The sequence below is a fragment of the Corvus cornix genome, chromosome 15 (genome assembly GCF_000738735.6).
Source record: "Corvus cornix cornix isolate S_Up_H32 chromosome 15, ASM73873v5, whole genome shotgun sequence".
NCBI lineage: Eukaryota > Metazoa > Chordata > Aves > Passeriformes > Corvidae > Corvus > Corvus cornix.
The window spans coordinates 13,110,246-13,129,854 of record NC_046345.1 but is presented as its reverse complement, the minus strand read 5'-3'; the positions used below and the strand labels follow the sequence as shown (position 1 = coordinate 13,129,854).

The 19,609-nt window shown below is 43.3% G+C and overlaps 2 long non-coding RNA genes across 4 annotated transcripts in view; one reads left to right on the top strand and one right to left on the bottom strand.

Annotated features, from left to right (window-relative positions):
• LOC109145862 overlaps nucleotides 1-7,739 on the bottom strand; it is a 233,903-nt gene extending 226,164 nt beyond the window's left edge. The window contains exon 1 of the long non-coding RNA XR_005603182.1: nucleotides 7,693-7,739. This is a non-coding gene — a long non-coding RNA (uncharacterized LOC109145862). The remainder of the gene's footprint in view (nucleotides 1-7,692) is intronic.
• A 417-nt stretch (nucleotides 7,740-8,156) lies between these two features.
• The window catches only part of LOC109145861, a 53,028-nt gene continuing 41,575 nt past the window's right edge, over nucleotides 8,157-19,609 (top strand). For 2 of the 3 annotated variants that reach the window (XR_005603200.1, XR_005603199.1), the window contains exons 1-2: nucleotides 8,157-8,447; nucleotides 8,833-8,957. This is a non-coding gene — a long non-coding RNA (uncharacterized LOC109145861). The remainder of the gene's footprint in view (nucleotides 8,448-8,832; nucleotides 8,958-19,609) is intronic. The other variant, XR_005603201.1, reaches the window with a different exon arrangement.

Sequence of the window (19,609 nt, the reverse complement as noted above, 5' to 3'; positions counted from 1 at the left end):
AGGCTTAGAGAGCAGAGGGGGAAGGGGGGCAAGAAAGTAGACAAGAGAATCAACTTAAACTTTGACAAAAAAAAGGAAGAAAGCAAACTCACTCCTCTTGCTTTCCAGAAGCTCTCAGGAGCTGTATGCCTGACTCCTTGCGCTATCTTCCCAGCATTAGCACAGCACAAAGACATTCCCTACCTGCTTTCTTGCAGCACTAGCTAAGGTTGTTCCATTGTTCCCCAGGACAGATAGAGCTGCTTTTGTCTCCATCCCATGCTGGTCTCAGCCCTGCCAATTTAGGTACAGTGGGAGGCCTGAACACCGCTTCGGAGGCGAATGGTATCCCAGAACGGGTTTGCTCGGCACAAACCTGATGCCTAAGCAGCGGATCTGTGAGACCTGGGAAATGTTCACTTCAAAGGAGAGACGTTCAGCAACATGACAGCAGCATTAAGAGCTCTGAGGACGAGAGCCTGGGATCGTGGACACTGTGCAAACACGTACCCTGGTATCTTCTCCCCTAGAGCACTTCACATTCTAGAGAAGGAAGACAGGGGTTCAGAGAAGGACACAATGTACTGACAGGGTCAAATTTTAAAAAGTGCCCACATGCTTAAGGTATATTGAAGTCCACTGAAAGATACTTTGAATTCTGATTTTAATTTTTACCCTATTAATTATTTTTAATAAATGATTGCTGGGAAAAGAGGCAAGATAAGCTCCTCAAAACCAGACACCAGAAAGTATGATATAGAAATTCTTTGTTCTCGAAATCACTACATCATATTTTTAGCATCAAAGGGGCTTCCTCAGAGCTCAGTATATAACATTTTTCAGAACTGGATTTTTTTTTTCTTCTTTCATGCCTCTCTTGACTAAAAAGAAGAGTTGATTAGAATGACTAGGAGGCAGTAAAGAGCATAACGAACAGAAAAGCCAAATAGATCTCTCAGTAACACACACATCTTCAAGTGGTTGTACTGCTGCCAAATACAAGTCAGGAGGTACAATCACAAGTGGAAATAGTGGCTCTAAGTCCTGTCAAGGTGAGGATCATTTAAAACTTTGTATTTTAATTTCAAGGCATTATATTTAAATTTTAAGGTATTACAAGTTTGTGGAGAGAGGGCCCAGGGACTGTGTCAGACAGAAGCAGAGCTACCAGCTGCTCCAGCACCCTACATGTGCTGCTTCACCAACAGTCACGAGTCCTGAGGACTGCGGACCACACAAAGACGTGGATCAGCAGCAGAGCAGAAATTAGACCAGATTTTACCAAGATATCAGCCCTAAATGCTCTCCATAAGCCTGTGGTACGTCTACAGTAGAAGTTAAGATACAATCACAGACAAATACTCACCTATTTTCTTCCTGCCTGAACTAGTGGGTTGTGCCCAGATGACCTATATTCATCTCCATGGCAGAGGAAAACATCATCAGTGTAAGCACAGCCATGTATTGTTGTCTATAGCTGTACTGTAAAAGACACAGGCCCATCTTGGGGAACTCAGATGAACTTCCTTCCCAGGGGAGGAGGAGAGCTGCCTCAGGAGACCATGATAGTTCTAGCCGTGGTCAGACAGCAAAATCTTTATAAACTTTCCACCTTAGGGAAAAGCTCAGTAAATTAGTTCAGCATCCAAATAGCAGGTTAAGCAAGCATTCTTTCCCTTTCAACCTTCAGGGGTAGGGAACAGTCAAGATTCCCATTGAGCAGTGTTTGGAATTTCATGTGGGGTACAGGGTATTTATTCCTAATTAGCAGCAAATATAATATATACAAGAAAGAATTCTAAGAATTCAAAACTTCCCTTTCTATAGTACGCATATATATACAGACACACACACCAGGTTTTACAGTCCTTGTTTCCCAGATACTCAAGCAACACAATCACAAATAGAGGTGTAGTCTCAAACATCTTGTTACGATGTTTAATATGGGAAAAAGAGTACAGTAAGTATCAACATGACAGAGTATTTCAGGAGCTCTGGGTAAGATAAAATGAGAGCACTGTACCTCCAGAGGACCAATGGTCTGTTACATTTACAGTGATGAAGAATTAGAAAACTAAAATTCCTTGGTGTAGCTTGATGCTGCTCCAAGGCAGGTGTACACACTTCACAGTGTGAACAAAGAACAAGCTGTGGTGCACAAAGCACTCAAATATCAGACAGGATAAATGTTAGTGATATCAGTCATAATTACCAGAGGGTATAAGATCTAACAGTGGCATAAAGCCCCAGAACCAGTACAGGGACACCTATGAGCAGATTTATTCTGAAAACGACAGTGACATCTGCCAGCTCATACATCGGCTCTCACTGGGGTTCCAAATGTGGACAGCAGAAGCTCTGGATTGGTGACTACCTCAGTCAAAACCCATGGAAAGAAGGCTGCAAAAGAAAGTTATCGCAGAAGAAAACACATGGAACGTGAGTCACATTTCTTCCTGCTTATCTCAGAAAAATACATCACAGAAGTTTCAGCTTTCCAGTGCAGATGTTAATAAATAAAGTATATTTTTTCCTTCTGTCAGAAGACCTTGACCAGATTTATGCATATGTCAGATATTCAGACTCATATGGAGGAATGGTAATGGGCAGTAAAAATAAATATTAAAAGCAAATTAAATCAGTAGGAATCCATGATGTCTGTAGCCTACCTGAGAGGAGGTGTTAGGAGCTTGGTTCAAATGAAAGTCACTAAGCCCATGGCAGAGCTGTGTAATGTGAATACGAACAGCTGAAGGAACTGAAGTCATGAAAATCCAATGGGAATGCTGGGAAAATCTTAGACATTTACTCCAACAAAAGAAATTGTGAAAAGATGGGAGTACATAAGAAACAGGTAAAAAAAAAAAAAAAAAAAATCTCTTCTGAAAATAAATTACTATACACGGGAAAAGCATTGCCCAGACAACCAAATTCAGTCCAGACTGAGACACTGCTCTATTAAACATGGGAGGAACATATAAGAAATCCTGGCCCCATCCTGAAGTATTTGCATTTAAGATGATGAAAGGAATTCATAAATGCTGAATAGTTGAGATGTTCTATGGTCTGTTTGCAGACAAACCATGAACAAAAACAGGGATGGAAAAAATTAAATTAATCAGGAGAAAATATGCACTATTACTTATCCTAGCAGACCTCAACAAAGCCAAGGATTGGGGTTTTTTTCAAAATACGCCACTGATCAGTGACATTTTTAACAATATCAGTGCACAAACATGTAATGCTTTGTGCATTCTTGGACACTAACTGGTAAGGTGGAGTGAGTCAGTCATCAAGCCTAGCTGTAGGAACTTCAGCATATTTAAGGCCTCTAATTTTTCCCACTGAATTCTGCAAAGTTTTTAAGACTAGCAAATTACAATAATATTTTGCTTTGTGAAATAATCTTCCTTGCTCTCCCTAATCTCTTTGTCTCCACAAAGTCTATAATTTAATGGAGCAGGATGCTTCAAAATATTGCCAAGGCCATTATCTCTAGTGGTATTAATAAACCTGCCTCCAAGACACGCCCATACTCACATTCCCACACGCGCCCATTTCACATGCAAGGCACACAGAATGCCTTAGCCCCTGCGGGCAGTGTTTCCGAGCGCTATGAAAGAAGCAGTGCTGAAGAAGCAATAGGTAGGGCATGGCAAACACATGAAAAGCCACTCTCATATCCACGAGAAAGCAGGCTGAGCAGCCCATTTGCCAAGCTCTAAGTTTCCTGGAGCAAACAAGTCGCAGGAACTCCTCAAACAAGCCAGAGCTGGCCACACAAAAAGCGTAACCCCTCCCTTTGGTTGTTACGTTGATAATGGGACAATCCCTGGCCAGAGGGCTTGAGGACTAGGAAGGCAGGAACAGGAAATTTCAAGATCCAGCTCATGGAACACCATAGTGAAAGACTGCCTACCAGAGTACAGAAAAATACGTACCCCCATCAACTTCCCCTGATCTAAAAGCATAAAATAGATGGTTCGGGGAGATAAAGTCTTCTCAAAAATGTATGGAACTGCTTTGTCAGTCACCCATAATTTGTCTAATAAATACATAAATGCACAGCAGGTTAATATGGGCACAGACACACTCAGGGAGGCAAGCAGTGAGCACCTCCATGTACACACGTAGCCAGTTAGCTTGCCCCAGTTTGCTTTCTTGGTACCACAGAAACAGGAGATGAGGTTGGCCAGCTACAATCATACCTGTAGGAGGAAAACACCACTGATTTCTGCCATACAGTTCTGCTCCAACCTTATTCCCTGAAAACCATACAGACACAACACATCTCTTAGACCAACCTAGTCCCTGCCATAACCCTACTCTCTTCTAGATGCTTCAGGCCAGCCTCGGCTTTTGCTAAGAGCAGGATGATTTGCAAACACTCAAGATCTTGTAGCTTCTTTCCTCCTCTTTCTGCTGATCAGGTTTGTTCCCTTTGCTGGCTCTTAACACATCTGCTAACTCACGTCATGACACTTCACCTCTTAGTGCTTTCTACAGTGTCTGGTCTCTTAGATCAATGCAAGAGCCATTAATCTCGATCCCCAACTTCTCCCTCTTTACCACTGGCTAGAGCCCTGGGATACGGTGCAACAGCAGCAAAAGCGGCAGGTGTGTAGTTTTCCACACACACAGCACTGAACTGAGTGGTGACAATGACCTCTCTGCCATTTCACACCTGACTGCCTCCTACCTTTTTCCCCTGCATCCTTTAGCATCCCTATACCCATTCCACTTTTGGCTTCCCTGCAAACACTAAGATGGTACAATCAGTCCTTAAACCACCTGCCTGCTAACAACTACAGAAGAATTGCAGATAGATACCTTATTTTCTCTCAGGAGCTCTCAAAAATCTCTCTCCAGGCACTAGAGAGATGGGCCAAGGCACCATGTTAAAATAACCAAGCTTTGGGTTTTAGTTTTCACCCGGAGAAGGAAGTACGTTCCGTGCTTCGCTGTTTCCAGGCCTTTCTTTGAAAATCCTTTCTTTGCTTTAAATAACAAGGGGTAGCAGTCAAGTGAAAGCAAGGGCTACTTGATCCATTGTTTGGCCCTCAGCCAGGCTCTGCTGGTCCCGCTTTCCTTCTCAACCACCCGTTTTTCTATCTGTCCTGTAATTTGGGGAGATTAAGATGTATAGCCTGTAAATTGGCTAAACTTTTCCAGGCTGCTTTAATGAGACTTCATATAATAGGGTTGGCTTTTTTTTTTTTTTTTAATATTTTCCTTAACGTGACCCATATGGAAATAAAAAGATATATTTTTTAATGTATGCTAGATTACGGCCGACATTTTCCTCAAATTAAAATCCATGCTTCAGCAGCAGCATACATTTTCAATGATGTCAAATATATTTTTTCAGCCAACTGGCTGGGGTCACCCTTATAACTCAAAATTTAAGTGTGCTGGATAATCAGTAGAACATGTGAGACTCTGTAGGGCACTGTGGCTGCCTCGGTGCCTGCTCAGGAGCACACAGGGCTTATTCTACTCCGAGGCACTCGGGGCAGGAGACATGGGATAGGACAGGGATAAAGCTCTGCCTCGGAAGGAGCTGACAGCACATGGCTCACAGCAGGAACCATGTGGCACCAGCCCATAATCGGCATCAAGGTCTTCCAGCAGAGAGCACCAGGACACAATAACCACGCTCAGCTATAGGCTAAGACTAAATTTACAGACTAAGCTAAAACCACCAGCACTTCTCCATTGACAGATGGGGTGTCCTTTGTTCAGAGAGGCCATACAAGCCTTGTCAACCATTCCTCTTATCATTTTGTTGGGAATGATTCCCAGTGGAAGCAGCCACAACCTAAACAAGGGCTGGTCTTAGCTCTGTTCATAGCATATACATTACTGAAGTACTTATTCACCTGATTTTCCCACCCTAAGAATAAAGTTAGAATATTACTTATAGAATAGCAAATGTTTGGGCCCATTTACGCTATCTTTTAAAACCTTGTTTTAAAGCAGCTTACACAGATTGCAACTAAGGCTGAATCAGAATATAAACAAATTTCAGATTACATATCTGGGGAAGCTAAATTCAAACAACTTGGAGAAACATTTTCCAAATGTTAAAGCAAAAGAGAGAACTGTAATCATTTCCATGTAGAAGTTCTGTTTTGTAACAACTCTTTTACCTCACAAGAAGCTGATAATGAATCCACAATTGCTTGAGGAACGACAAGAAACACTGAGCTTTTGACTTTAAATGGGTTGGTTTGGGTTTTTTTTAAATTTAAAGTTACAGTTTGTGATTAGAAATTGCATTGTCATACAGTTCAGTCCAACATTCCCATTTCCGTCAAAAGGACATCCATTCAGCTTCACAGAAAAATGTATTTTGAGTAATTTCGTAGCTGGCACAGGTAATGATAGCTTAGGATGGAAAACTGAAACCTGGCCTATACTTAAAAGTTGCATAAGAATACTGGTATTGACTGGGTGTAGAGAGTTACCCCTGTAACCCTAATATGGCTGCATTCAAAATGGGCAAACAACCCAAAAGCAAACAACCAAAGTCAGCTTGCTTCCAGGGCTTGCCTCGGTGGTGAGGAAATCCTTATAAACTACATAGACAAATAGTTCTTTTAAAGCTGTGGCTCCACTCAGCAGATTCAGTGATATAATTGTATCAGGGTATTTACACCAGCACATCCTTTATGGCTAAGGCATAAACACCCAGCAAAACTTCATTTACAGTCAAAATGACATGTAATTAATATAAGAACAATTATGTTACTTCAAATAAGATTCAAAAAGGTTATGGGATACAAATATCAGGCTTCTCCTATAAACAAATTTGTTCAGTCACACCTGGCTTGCCCAACCCCTCCATCTTCCCATCGCTACTGCACTCCTCCTCTATTTAATGATTCATCCTGTGAAATATTCATTTTTAGCCCAGGTCTCACAGACATTGAGCCCACTGGGGCCTTGTGCTATCCCTGTATCTAATGCGGTTTTTACTAAACAACAATGAAGTTATTACTAAATAACTGTACTAAGAACGTATTTATGACTGTGCATATTCAGATTTCCTGGAGAAGCCAGTCCTGCCTTACTTAGTGAAGCACAGATGAGCCACCAAAGGCTCTGGAGCAATTTTATCCCAGGGTGCAGAGGACACGGTGAGAATTAGGGAGAAAATCATGTGACCCTAAAGGTATGGATCTGCTGAGCAAGAATAACAGTGTTTTGATGAAAGCTGTCCATAGTCACAAGCAGAAATAAGCCCAGTATTGGAAATCCAGACTAGGACACAAGCAAACCTTCAGACTTCTCATTGAAATGAACATGGAATTGATTGCTGATACTGAAACAGACAACCAAGAGCTCCAAAGTAATTCATTGCATTTCACAAACAATGTGCACAGGAAAGACCATCAACTACAACACAAGAAGTTTCACCTCAGCATGAGGAAGGACTTCTTTCCAAGGAGGGTGGCAGAGCACTAGAACACCCGGAGTCTCCCTCTCTGGAGACATTCCAAACCCATCTGGGTGTGTTCCTTTGTCACCTGCTTCAGGTAACACTACCTTACAAGGGGGTGTGACTGCATGACCTCCAGAGGTCCCTTCCAACCCTGACTATCCTGCAAACATGTGAAAGCCGTTATCTACGGCACCTGAGGTCACTTCTTTGCCCTCAGCCTCCTCCCGCCGTAACCGCCCCCTCAGGGGCCTCGTCACCGCGCCTCGTACCCATCCGCGCCTCACGGCTTCCCGCCCTTGAGTCTCATCACCGCGCCTCGTACCCATCCGCGCCTCACGGCTTCCCGCCCTTGAGTCTCATCACCGCGCCTCGTATCCATCCGCGCCTCACGGCTTCCCGCCCTCGAGCCGCATCACCGCGCCTCGTGCCCATCCGCGCCTCACGGCTTCCCGCCCTCGAGCCGCATCACCGCGCCTCGTGCCCATCCGCGCCTCACGGCTTCCCGCCCTCGAGCCGCATCACCGCGCCTCGTGCCCATCCGCGCCTCACGGCTTCCCGCCCTCGAGCCGCATCACCGCGCCTCGTACCCATCCGCGCCTCACGGCTTCCCGCCCTCGAGCCGCATCACCGCGCCTCGTGCCCATCCGCGCCTCACGGCTTCCCGCCCTTGAGTCTCATCACCGCGCCTCGTATCCATCCGCGCCTCACGGCTTCCCGCCTTGAGCCGCATCACCGCGCCTCGTACCCATCCGCGCCTCACGGCTTCCCGCCCTTGAGCCGCATCACCGCGCCTCGTATCCACCCGCGCCTCACGGCTTCCCGCCCTTGAGTCCCATCACCGCGCCTCGTGCCCTTCCGCGCCTCACGGCTTCGCGCACCCTTGAATCGCATCACCGCCGCGCCTCGTGTCCTTCCGCACTTCAGGCCGCCATGGGTCTTCCCTCACTGTCCAGCCACCACGGCAGCAGGTGACTGGTCACCTCTGTCCTTCCATGAGCACATTCCAGCGCCAAGGACATCCTAGGTAGGTTTGAGAAGGAGATCCTCTCGTGTATTAGAGAGTCAGAGTGGTTTCAGTTGGAAGGGACCTTAAGGCTCATCTCGTCCTTCCCCCTGCCATGGGCGGGGGCACCTTCCACTATCCCAGGTTGCTCCAAGCCCCATCCAACCTGGCTGTGGACATTTCTAGGAATGGGGAAGCCACAGCATCTCTGGTCAGCCTGTGCCAGGGCTTCACTTTACAGCATTAGGACCCTGTAAAAGGAGAACGTGGGACTACCCTCAGGTAGGAGATGAGGGTGGCAATCGTTTTCCAAACTCAGCTTTGTGGCATTCTGTTAAACTCACTCATGGCTTATTGAGTCAAATAAAATAAGTTTCATTAATTTTGTAAATTTGTCGCCACGAAGCAGAAAGAAGACGGCTTGGTTTCTTGTCCCATTGTGAGGGCTTGAGTGGCATTTCCCCATCTCCTGGTCCACACTGGTACAAGCAGGACTGAAGCATTCAGATAATACTAAATGCTGAAACTGAGGTAAGTAACAAGAATCAAGGTAATTCCTTATAAAATAGTTTCACAGTTGGTTAAAGCAGGGTGCTAATAACACCAAGGTTGTAGGTTCAATCCCTGTACATGCCATATATATTTAAGAGTTGGACTCAATGATCCTGGTGGGTACCTTCCAACTCAGAATATTCTGTGAATCCAAATCAGTACTTGCTCTATACCATCATGTTTATTGAAATGAAGCAAAAATACAGAAGGTAATTGAGGCAGTTTCCTGAAAATCAAAAAATTCTCCCTGGGACTCTCATTGTTCTGAAGCAATATAGAGCTCTAAACTCTATATTTAATCAACTTACTGTCATTGATCAGCCGCAGTAAAGCAAGGCTGCAGTTCTGATGGGATATTACTGCATTTTAGCTGAGCACCAGAAACATTTCTTAATGATGAGATCTGTTGGGCAGTTAAACTCTCTTCCAGTGGAAATCACAGAGGCCCTGTTTTTACAGCCATTTGTAATTCCATTGTACAAAATACTCTGCAAGCAGCAGTTCCAGGACAGGAGCAAGCCGATGTTCTCTCTCCAGGATTTTGGGGAGTTGCTCTATGAACCATGGGTGTTAGGAGCTGTGGAAAAGCTGGGATTTCCCAGCTGTCTTGCCTAGATTGTTTACCCCTGTGTATAATTAAGAGTTCACTTTCTAAGCTCTTCAGAACTTTCTGGAAGGTGATAAGTAACCTTGAATCACACCAAATTCATTGAAATTGATCCATTTTCAGTGATAGAGAAAGGTTACATCTGCAGAATCAGGTTCTTTACAAATTGTGGGAATGGATGAGAGCAGCCTTCATTCAAAATTTGAATATAGTATTGATATATTTATTCCTTTTGGTTATCAACATTTTCACACTTTATAGTAGTAACAAAAGCATTAAGTTTGCATTTAAGTCTCCTTATTCCATAGCTAAAACACTGAACTGTGAAAAAGATTCCAGACTATTTTTCTCAGATCATCTGTAGGTGTCCTGTGTCTGCTGGCTTCATTTGGGAACTGAAGGATGAAATGGAACAAAAAACCAGAGAGTGGTATCTCAAAATTGCCTGATACCCAGATATACCAGAAATCTCATTAAAATATTGTGTATTAGAGTTCCATGAAATGTTCTCAATCAAAAAGGTCTATGGAAATATCCCAAACTATCTAAGGAGGTTACAGAAAAGGGTGAAGAGGAGGAAGGATGCAGATTTTTAGAGAAGTTTGGCAATGCTGAACAGAATAAATCTCTAGTGGGAAATAGGGGGGAAAATCAAGAATTGTTTTTGCCTCAGCACTAAGTATTACAGAAATACTCTGCTTTGACTGATGAGAGGAAAAGACAGGGAAACAGAAGATGTTTGGAATGTTCACTGCCCAGGCAGTGGAGGGGTTTGAAATGTGCTCTGGTCCAGCTGTGTTCTGTCACACAGCCACACGTAGGCAGCCCTTGGTCTGCCTGCCAGGACGTGCGGGTAAGGGTGAGTAGTGTTGGCTCGTGCCACCTCCCAGCCTGTCTGTGCACAGCAGGTGCTGCAGGCTCCCTGCCAGCTAAAGCCACCTTGTTTTCTCGGGTAGGCATTCTGCAGGGTTACTGGAAAACTGCTTCAAGTGGCCATCCCATACTGGGGAGTGTTTTTCACAACATGGACTGATTCTAATGGACCCTGGAGGGCAGCTGGTATTTTCTAGTATTTGCTATGGCACTTCAGGAATGAAAAAAACTCTTGCCAGACTAAACAAGGCTAAATTAAATGGACAAATATCCCTTCTCTGGGACAAGTGCAATAACTTCTAGTTATAGGGCAGTGGAGGAACTGACAGCATCGTTTCTTTTGGATACGATGATGTCACAGTGCACAGCTTTGGTCTGTTGACTGAGGCAGATTTTGTATTCCCATGTATCTTATCATCAGCACTTTCAAATCAATTTTACCCTTTTGAGGAAGGGAAGTGAGAGTTGGAGGTTGGATTTTTATTAGGCACAGCTGGTCTGAGGGACGTCATTTGTTCCTAAAGCCAGGGCTGTCTTTCATATGAAACCATGGGGTGGATGGTGGGCAGGGGGAATCACTCGAAGTAGTTTCAACAGCTGGGGGTCAAATTATAGGGAAAAGTGGAGAGAAGTAAAATTTATAATCTATAATTTGAAACCAAAATAAGAATGAGACAAGCTTATTTGAAGGACTGGAAGGAAAAGGATGTGATATATGGCCTGATACAGCCAAGCAAAATGAACACTGCCATTGCGCTATTACTTTGCAGACAATCCAAAAAAACCAAAAGGGCCTATTAAGGCTGTCTCTGTGGAAATCTAATTAGGTCATACAAACAATCTCTGTTGTTAATAGGACCCTTTAGCCATACACGGACACCTTAAGAAGTCTGTAGCAGATATAGGAAAGATTTTAATCTATGATGGGAGTAAGAAGTGAACGAGAGCAAAGAAATAACAGATGAGAAATTGGCATAGGAAAGAAAAGGTCTATAAAAGTATTATATTAAATAGAAGTATTGAAGTAGGAGAGGAACGTGAGAGCCTAATTCTTCCCTAGAGGTGACGTTGTCCTATTATGTGAGACATGATCTGCTTTGTTTGCTTGAACTTAAGGGAATGGAGAAGAGGAATTGGTAGGAAACAATGCGTTTTGAGGGGGGAAGAAAGCTTCCAAGGGAAAGTGTGGGAAAAACCATGTTAAAAGAATGTGTTTGACTAGAGTGACTGATAGCAGTGACCACCTCGATCATCCTAGTGAAAGAGATAGAGAGGAAAGTTGGGTGTAAATTAAAATAGAATTACAACAAGTCCTGTGAGACCACTTCTGGCTCCAGGACATCATGCAAGAAAGGTGTCAAAGGTATGTGGGTCCTTGCTCGGTGCAGACTGGACTTGGTGAGACAACAGCACCAAGTGATCCACTCACACCTACACTGCAAGTGTGGTCCTTCTTTACACTTATCTTCTCTCCCTCCCAAGTTTTCAGGTAGCAAATAACTGTTTCACACCTATTACTCCCATTATGTCCCAATAATATTCTGACCACTTCTCTAGCACAGAACCCCACTCCTGTACTTGTTACAGCTAGGGGTTGAGTAATATTTTTATGAACATGTCCTAGAATCTTGAAAGAGTTATGGACTTAATCACAGCAGGATACTCTGTGGGCCAGGAAATGTTCATGTTCTATAGCAGTGTACCTGCAGAGGGAGAATTTAATATCTGAATATCTGCAGAAAGCACACACTGAATGAGCAGTTGTTCGTGACATCCTTGGGGTGTGCTGTTCAGTCACCAGTGGGTGTACAGTATTCCCATCACCTGAGTCCTGGAACTAGCTCACTTGGGGTGAATTTGCAGGTGGGATATTCACAGTGGCCTAGTTCTGAGCTGCTTGCAACAAGCAATATTGCACACTAACACAAGTAGTAAAGCATAATTTGAAATTTCGGAATGTCACAATCCACTTACTAATGGCTCAATACTGTAAAGAGCCTAATTCAGTACTCACACAGAATCTTCCCTTGGATATTTAAGTCCCACTGAGTCCGGTACTAAGAGAGTCAAACCATGAGAAAAAAATACTTATGACACCTTCATATGCATTTTGATCCAGCAATGCATGGCCCTACAGCATTTTATCAGCAGTATTTAAGCTCCTCAATACCCATATGAAAAACAGAGGGGTTATACTGCTTTGCTTATACTGTCCTGGTTCATTTCCTAAAGATTGTATGGGAGATCTACAGTTCAGCTGGTAAAAAGCATCCCATCCCAATCCTTAGCTCCTCATGAAGAACACTGCAAGTGTAGCTGTCCCAGGGAAGGAGACGGCTTAGGAGATCTGTTGGGCTTCCTTTCTGCCCTGTTTTCTATGACTCTGTCCTGTGTTCCATAAAGCAAGTCTGACACTCCACTGCATGGATATTTAGCCTTGCTAGCAGCAAGTTATAGCTAGACAAACCCCAGTGAAGGGACTGTGTCTACTCGTACACTGGATAGTTTTTACCAGTATATTTTGCCTAGAAGCAGGAGCAAACTTGGAATACTGCTAGTCTGAGGAGGAAGTCAGGGATTTTAGAAGCAGCTCTGAAAATAGTATGAGCTACCTATAGCAGAATTCCTTCAAACTCAACTATATAAGTGTATAGGAATCTACAGGAAAATATCCTCATAGATCACTTTATTCACAAATCTGTCATCTGTTGTTGCATATGCAAATGAAGCAGTCAGAGAGCTGCCCGGCGGTTCACCCTGCCATGACTGAGCTGCATTTTATTTCAGATTGGGATGGGACTTGTTTACAATAGATCTCTGCTTAGTGCAAGTGAAACTGCAGAAGTTCGCGACCAGGGGTTTCGAGAAGGCCAAAAATAAAGAGTACAAAAGCTAATTTTAAGTATTTCTAACAAAATAAGCAATCTATATGCCAGTTATATACAGGCACCCTGTATATCAGCAAGTGCCCCCACATACAGGAAACTCGCGGCAGTGCTTTGGTAGCAAACCAGCGGAGCCGGCACGGTGTTTTGCTGGTGACATCATCACTGCTGGATGGCTCTTTGGAATAAATAACCTCTTCCACATGTCCCTAAGCACACAGCTCCCAAAATAAATTTCAATTGCTGTAAGGCTCAAGGACATCCTAAATCACCTTGGGTTAATAAAGCAGCAGAAATAGAGGAGGACGGAGTCCAGGATTTGTTTTTATTTCACTAGAAATACTTCAGATGAAGCAATTGTTAAATGCATTAGATACAATGCGGGGCAAGCAGGAAATAAAAGCATGAAGGTGGGAGAGATGTTTATATCAGATGAACATACTGAAAACCTGGCAGGACATACTGCTCTAACTTGTGCATTGCCAGACTGGAAACCATGGCAGCATTCAAGATTGGTTGAGATTCTGTAACTGTTTAATGAGCAGTGTTTTTGTCAAGAGTCTTTGCAGAGGGTTGTGTTAAATATTTCAGAATACAGAGGAAGTTTAATGTGAAACTTCCCTGACAAAAAAAACCCCACAAGAACACTTTCATTCTCACTCACAAACAGCAAAGTAGATATCAGTGAAGGACAAGCAAATATAACTTCCACTTAGACTTAATCTGTAATTCTGGAGTGTAAATGGTGCCTTTATCTCTTGCTCTGAACAGGGAAAATTTACGAAGATACGAATAGATGTGTTATGGATGAGTAATGCCAGTTTATTTAGAAGTGTCCAGAGCAGTTGATCTTCCAGGAACTACCAGGTGAAAATGAGTCCTCAGCCAGTTTATGCTGGCTCTCTCTTTAAAGAAGTTGGATTTAATTACTCTGATGTGGTCTTTGCTTATCAGTCTGTAATACGGAAATTGTCTCTAGAAACACTTTTGCCTTTAACATGCCCTGTCATTGCAGCAAAAGGTAAACCCTGTTCTAATACTCAGCCTGCGTTTCAGTGAATTTTTACGAATTTTGGCTGCAGCTTCAAGCCTTGCACATCTGTGTGATGCACCACAGTGAATAGCAGGGTTGCATTCCCTGAGACTTTGTGAAGCTGGAATTTTATTATTTAAATAATAATTGGAATATTATTAATATTGATTAGGTTCCAGTTTCTAAAGACATACAACGTATAAGTAGTAGAGGTGTAAATAAATTCTGAGTGCACAGTATACAAAGGATCTTGTCCCTACAGCTAGAGAAGGGATGAGGTATTTCTCTGCATGTGGTGGATGCTTTCTATACTTCAGGATTGCCTTCTCCCTCTGCCCCATTATGGTTTTTTCTCCTTCCAATGGATAATAACAAAGTATAAAAACACAAGAACCTGCCCTGAATAGTGTTTTACTCCCAAGACCTATAGGGAAACTGTTTTCAGGAGTTGCTACCTCTGGACAAAACAAAGAAGAAAATGAAAAGTCCTGAAGTTGGAGCCATTTTTCTGCTTTTTGTGAGAAAAACCAGGTTTAGCTTACAAGTGCAATGGGAGAGGTGGCCAGTGTCCCTTTTTCTTTTTTTCACATGTTCTACTAAAGAACACAACACCATCTTGGTTCATGAGAGAAAATTAAAAAACAAAAACACTTGCTAACCTAAATGGTGGGTGGCTTTTGATTGGTATCATTTGGCATGTCCTGTGGTGTGCAGCTGAACTGGACTGAGAAACTGTGACATGCAGGCTCTCAATCAGAGAAGTGTACATTCAGAAGTCCCATTACACCACTCATCTCTGCCATTGCTGAGTTTTTCCCCACAGTGCAGTATCTCTTGTCATTTGTTCAGCGCTGTCTTAAAACAATTTGAACATCGTGGTTTCACAAGTCCCTTGCAGATTGCACTTACCATTCTGCATTTCATCCCATCCTACTCATTCCACTCCCCAGAGAAGCTGAGGCAATCCCTTCCACTGCCTAGTGTGTTCACCTTGCCCACCATGGCCAGGGCAGCTGCCAAAGGTAGAAGTGAGCAGGAAGCAGTGAAGGAGAGAGCAGAGAGGAGCACCTGGCCCTGTGACATCACATTAGTAAGAGCTGGTTTAAAATTTCTGTCAATGACAGGCAGTTCAGAGACACTTGACAGTTTTATCACAGCAGACCACACTGTGATTTCACTGCTTACATGGTGCATGTCCTTGCATTTTACTGGTGTTCGTCCACCTCCCCACCCATCTGCCGCAGTTAACTGAGTGCAGTGACTTGAGACACAAAGTTATTTGCTCTCATTCTCTCTCTGTCCTATACCACACCACACTGAAAATCCAGTAGGGAAGAATGCCATCTATTTATCCCATTTCCCGGGAAATACTGGCAAAGACTGGATGTTTTAAAAACTCTGAATAGCACAGGAGTTTGAGTGTTCCACTGAGTGGAATTTTCATCTCAGATGCATTTTTTTAGAGACTTACGCCTTTTATGAGCATTTCACCATGTATTTGCTGTGTAGAAATGGTTCTCCCTGTCCCAAATCCAACCCCATATCCTCTGTCCTACCTCCCATGTTTATAGAGAATGTCATAATCACATGGTGCTGTTGTTGTGCCTGTCACAAAGCAGGTATGTCTAAATGGCAGCCTTTCAGGATTCTAGCTCCCTCTTGCAGAGAACTGCAGTTGCAACTGTTTTCAGCTCCATATCCTCACCTCAGACACCTTAAAGACTATGGAGTGGCACAGTGCTGTTTTGGAGGTCCTCATCTTCATGTTCTAAAAGCTCTCAGCTTAGTTAAGTGTGTATTATAGAGATCCCAAACCACATCATACTATCATACAGCACTTGAAATCGTGCATATAGCAAGCCAAACCTTTACATTAAATCAGCTGAGACAGAGACCTTGACACTCGTTTCTCAGAAGCAGAAGTACTAAAGATGCCTGCATTAAGGTTTTTTTAAGCCATTAAGATTTTTTTAAGCCTTTAGCTGTTCCACAGTCCTTCCACAGAGAGACTTATGTGGCAAACTCTTAAGTGTGCAAATCAAGATTGGTCTCAAGACTATTAGCATGTGACAGCACGGCCATGCTTTTCCATGGCAGCAGGGCACAGTGCCTGGGACGGAGGGAACGGAGCTGGTGGGAGACCGGGGTGTGCTCCCTGACCTCCCAAGAAGAGAGCCCAAGTAGTCTCTGACAAGCCTTGTCCTTCACACCCCGAGACCTTGCTATAAGCACTGTTCCTCCAGACCAGTCAGGGCAGCAAGAGGAGGGCTGGGACAGAGGACAGCAAGCCCAGGGAAGTTTAGTTTAGCAGGCTATAAATCCCCCTTCCCCTCCTCCCCTCTTTATTGCCTGTCTTTGGAAAACACAATCCGATATAAACCAGAGAGAGTGGAAGCAGGGCAATAAAATGGTACGGCAGGAGCACGAGTGTCGCAGGGGTGTTATATTACTGGCATTCCAAGTGGCTGATGTCAGGCAGTGAGCAGCAGGGCCCACAAACCCACCAGGGCAAAGAAATGTCCCAACTGTCCTTTGTGGCCCTGTGACATCCCTTCTGTTCAGATCCATTCTCAGCTCTTACACTATTCATCTCTTCTGCCCTTTGCTACTCCCAAATCCTTGCATTATGATTTGAGGGGCTCTGGTTTCCAAGCTGTTCAAGTTGAGCGCTCAGGCCTTTTGACCACAAGTCAAGATACTCTTGAAACTCACGATGTGTTGTCTGATCCATGTGTAACAGGATCAGCAGTGCCACACTTAAAAAATTATTTCTTGATGTGCACATGGCTGGATTAAAATAGATGTGTATTGATTTGTTTTAAAAGTTAATTTATGTGAACTCTACTCTTTTTAGATAGGGCCAAGAGACCAAAACTGGTTAGCGGTTCTGAGTGCCCTACTTGAGTGATGGTTTTCACAGGACTGGCTCCCAGCATTTTCTGAAAACCAGGCACCTTTAAGGTACTATTAATTGTCCACTTAAAAGAGTTTTCAACTGTCTTTGCCAAAGCTTACTGTGAAAAATTGATGGAAAGACACTTAACCACAAGTTCCGAGGTATAGATACTGCTCAGAAACTCAGACATACTTCCATTCATAGGAGCTGGCACAAGTATGATTTCTTGGGGCTAAGTTTCTTTCTCCTCAGTTGTCTTCAGTTAGGTGTTTGCTATAAATTAACTTACAAAGCCCATTTAATTGGTAGACTGAAAGAAATATCTCTGGAAAAGAGTTCATCCTGCTTTTTTTTTCTGATACGGTCACACAATCAAAATTAAGCCAGCTTAAGTCAAGATGCATAACTCATGTTTTTCTCTGGCTTCTCATTGTTGGTATTGTTCAGAGTTGGTTTGGGTTGGATCACTTTTCTGATTCGATTTGTTCCACCGCTGTATGAATGCTTGCTGGCACACGAGGCATGGGGAAACGTGCAGCTAAGGACAGGGGAATATGAGGTGAACTTTTGGGGACAGCCTCCCCTTAATGTGGACTTACAGCAGCCCTTTAACAGCAGCCTCAGAGATGCCTACCACGATGGCTTTGTCATCTTCTAGGTTTGCACATCTTTCTGTGGAGTTAGGAGATGTAACAAACTTAGAGACCTCACTTTGGACAACCAAAGTTTGGTGAGGTGAATCTTGCCATTTTTTATCATTTAAGTTTATTCCAGTTCTGAGGAGTACTCAGCAGTGCCAATATGCTCACTGAAATGGTAAATTCTGAATGTATATTCACTGAGTCCTGGGCTTGAATTTCTCGGCCATTTTATAAATATGACACATGTACTCTGGGGTAGTTTCAGAGCATGTTGGGAAAAAATATCCAAATTAACTTTTGAAGTGGACAAATTAAAGCATAGTAAATCCCTGTGTAGACACTCTTCCTGAGTATCAAAGAGGCGTTAATTCAGGTCAACCTAATTTATTTTGTATTGAAGTAAAACAAATCAAATAAAGGTCCCTTTAATCCTAAATGAGAGTGCCTGTGCAGGCCGGTGGAGGGGGCTTAACGCTATTCAGAATTTAATGGCATTTGATAGCAATTACTTAGAATAATCTCCTTTATGAGGTTTTTGGACACTCCTCTCAAATTCAGTAGCACTGTTTGTTTAATTATATGGAATAAAGATGACACTGAAGAGTTAACGTTGGAAATGCAATTCCAAAGGGTTTTCTGTGCATGAAATATTGAGATTTTGGGTGACCAAGGAAGCAGGAAAAGAGCATGTGGTAATCTCATCATTACAGATGTGCATTGCTCTCCATGTCATTTATTTGTACACATTTCTCCAAGTCTGCATAGCACTTATTTTTAGATCTGATTTAACTTTTTGGTTCAACACAGCACTCTGAAGAGAAAGCTGTTAGATTAATGGTTGAGTTTCCTGGTCTACATAGGAAGGGAGGTTCTCTTCATTCTCTTCTCCATCCAGATGGGTATTCAGTGCACAGAGTATCATACTATTTTGCATGAACATATAACACCTTTAATCCTGTGATCCTAAAGTGCCTTTAAAATGTCAGTGAGCAAAGCCTCTGTGCTGCCCCTGAGAAAATCAGAGAAGTGCTGTTATCCCAGATTTACAGATAGGAAAGACACGACCCTAAGAAGTGAATTGTCTTGCCTAAGGTCGCACACAAGGAGAGAACGACTGCATGGAATAAAACCAATTCTTCTAAATCCCTGTCTTGTGACTCAGTCACAAGACTGCCCTTCTCTATTGTTTTATAACAAGCCTTATTTCCACTATCTCCCCTTCCAGAAATTCTGCTGTCAATACGGTCCTTTCTGTGGTAGCCACATTGTCTGGCAGTATCTGTTAGGAAAGATGGAGAAGTTACTGGTGGTATGGCTTAGAGCTGCCGTGGCACTTGAGTGTGGTGAGGTCTTTCTGCTCCTAATCCATTGTATCAGCTCCTGGCAATTCAAACCCTGTCTACTGAATTGCTGGGGGTGAAAGGTCAATGCATTAAGCATAGCAGATTAATACGCTGCAGTAAATCCCAGAACCAGCACTTTAAGGAGCTAGTAATATTTCACACGTGATTGTTCTACCAATTGATTGCACCATCTTGTGAGTGCGTTGTGTGTGTGTATTTCTTTGACTCCATTTACGAGCTTTCCCAAGCTCCCCTGTTTAGTGGAGATTGCTGTGTCCCACACTGGTTGCACTTTGATCAGGGAAATTCAATACCTGAGGTCTGGGCTTTATAGGAAAGCAAGGTCCAGATTA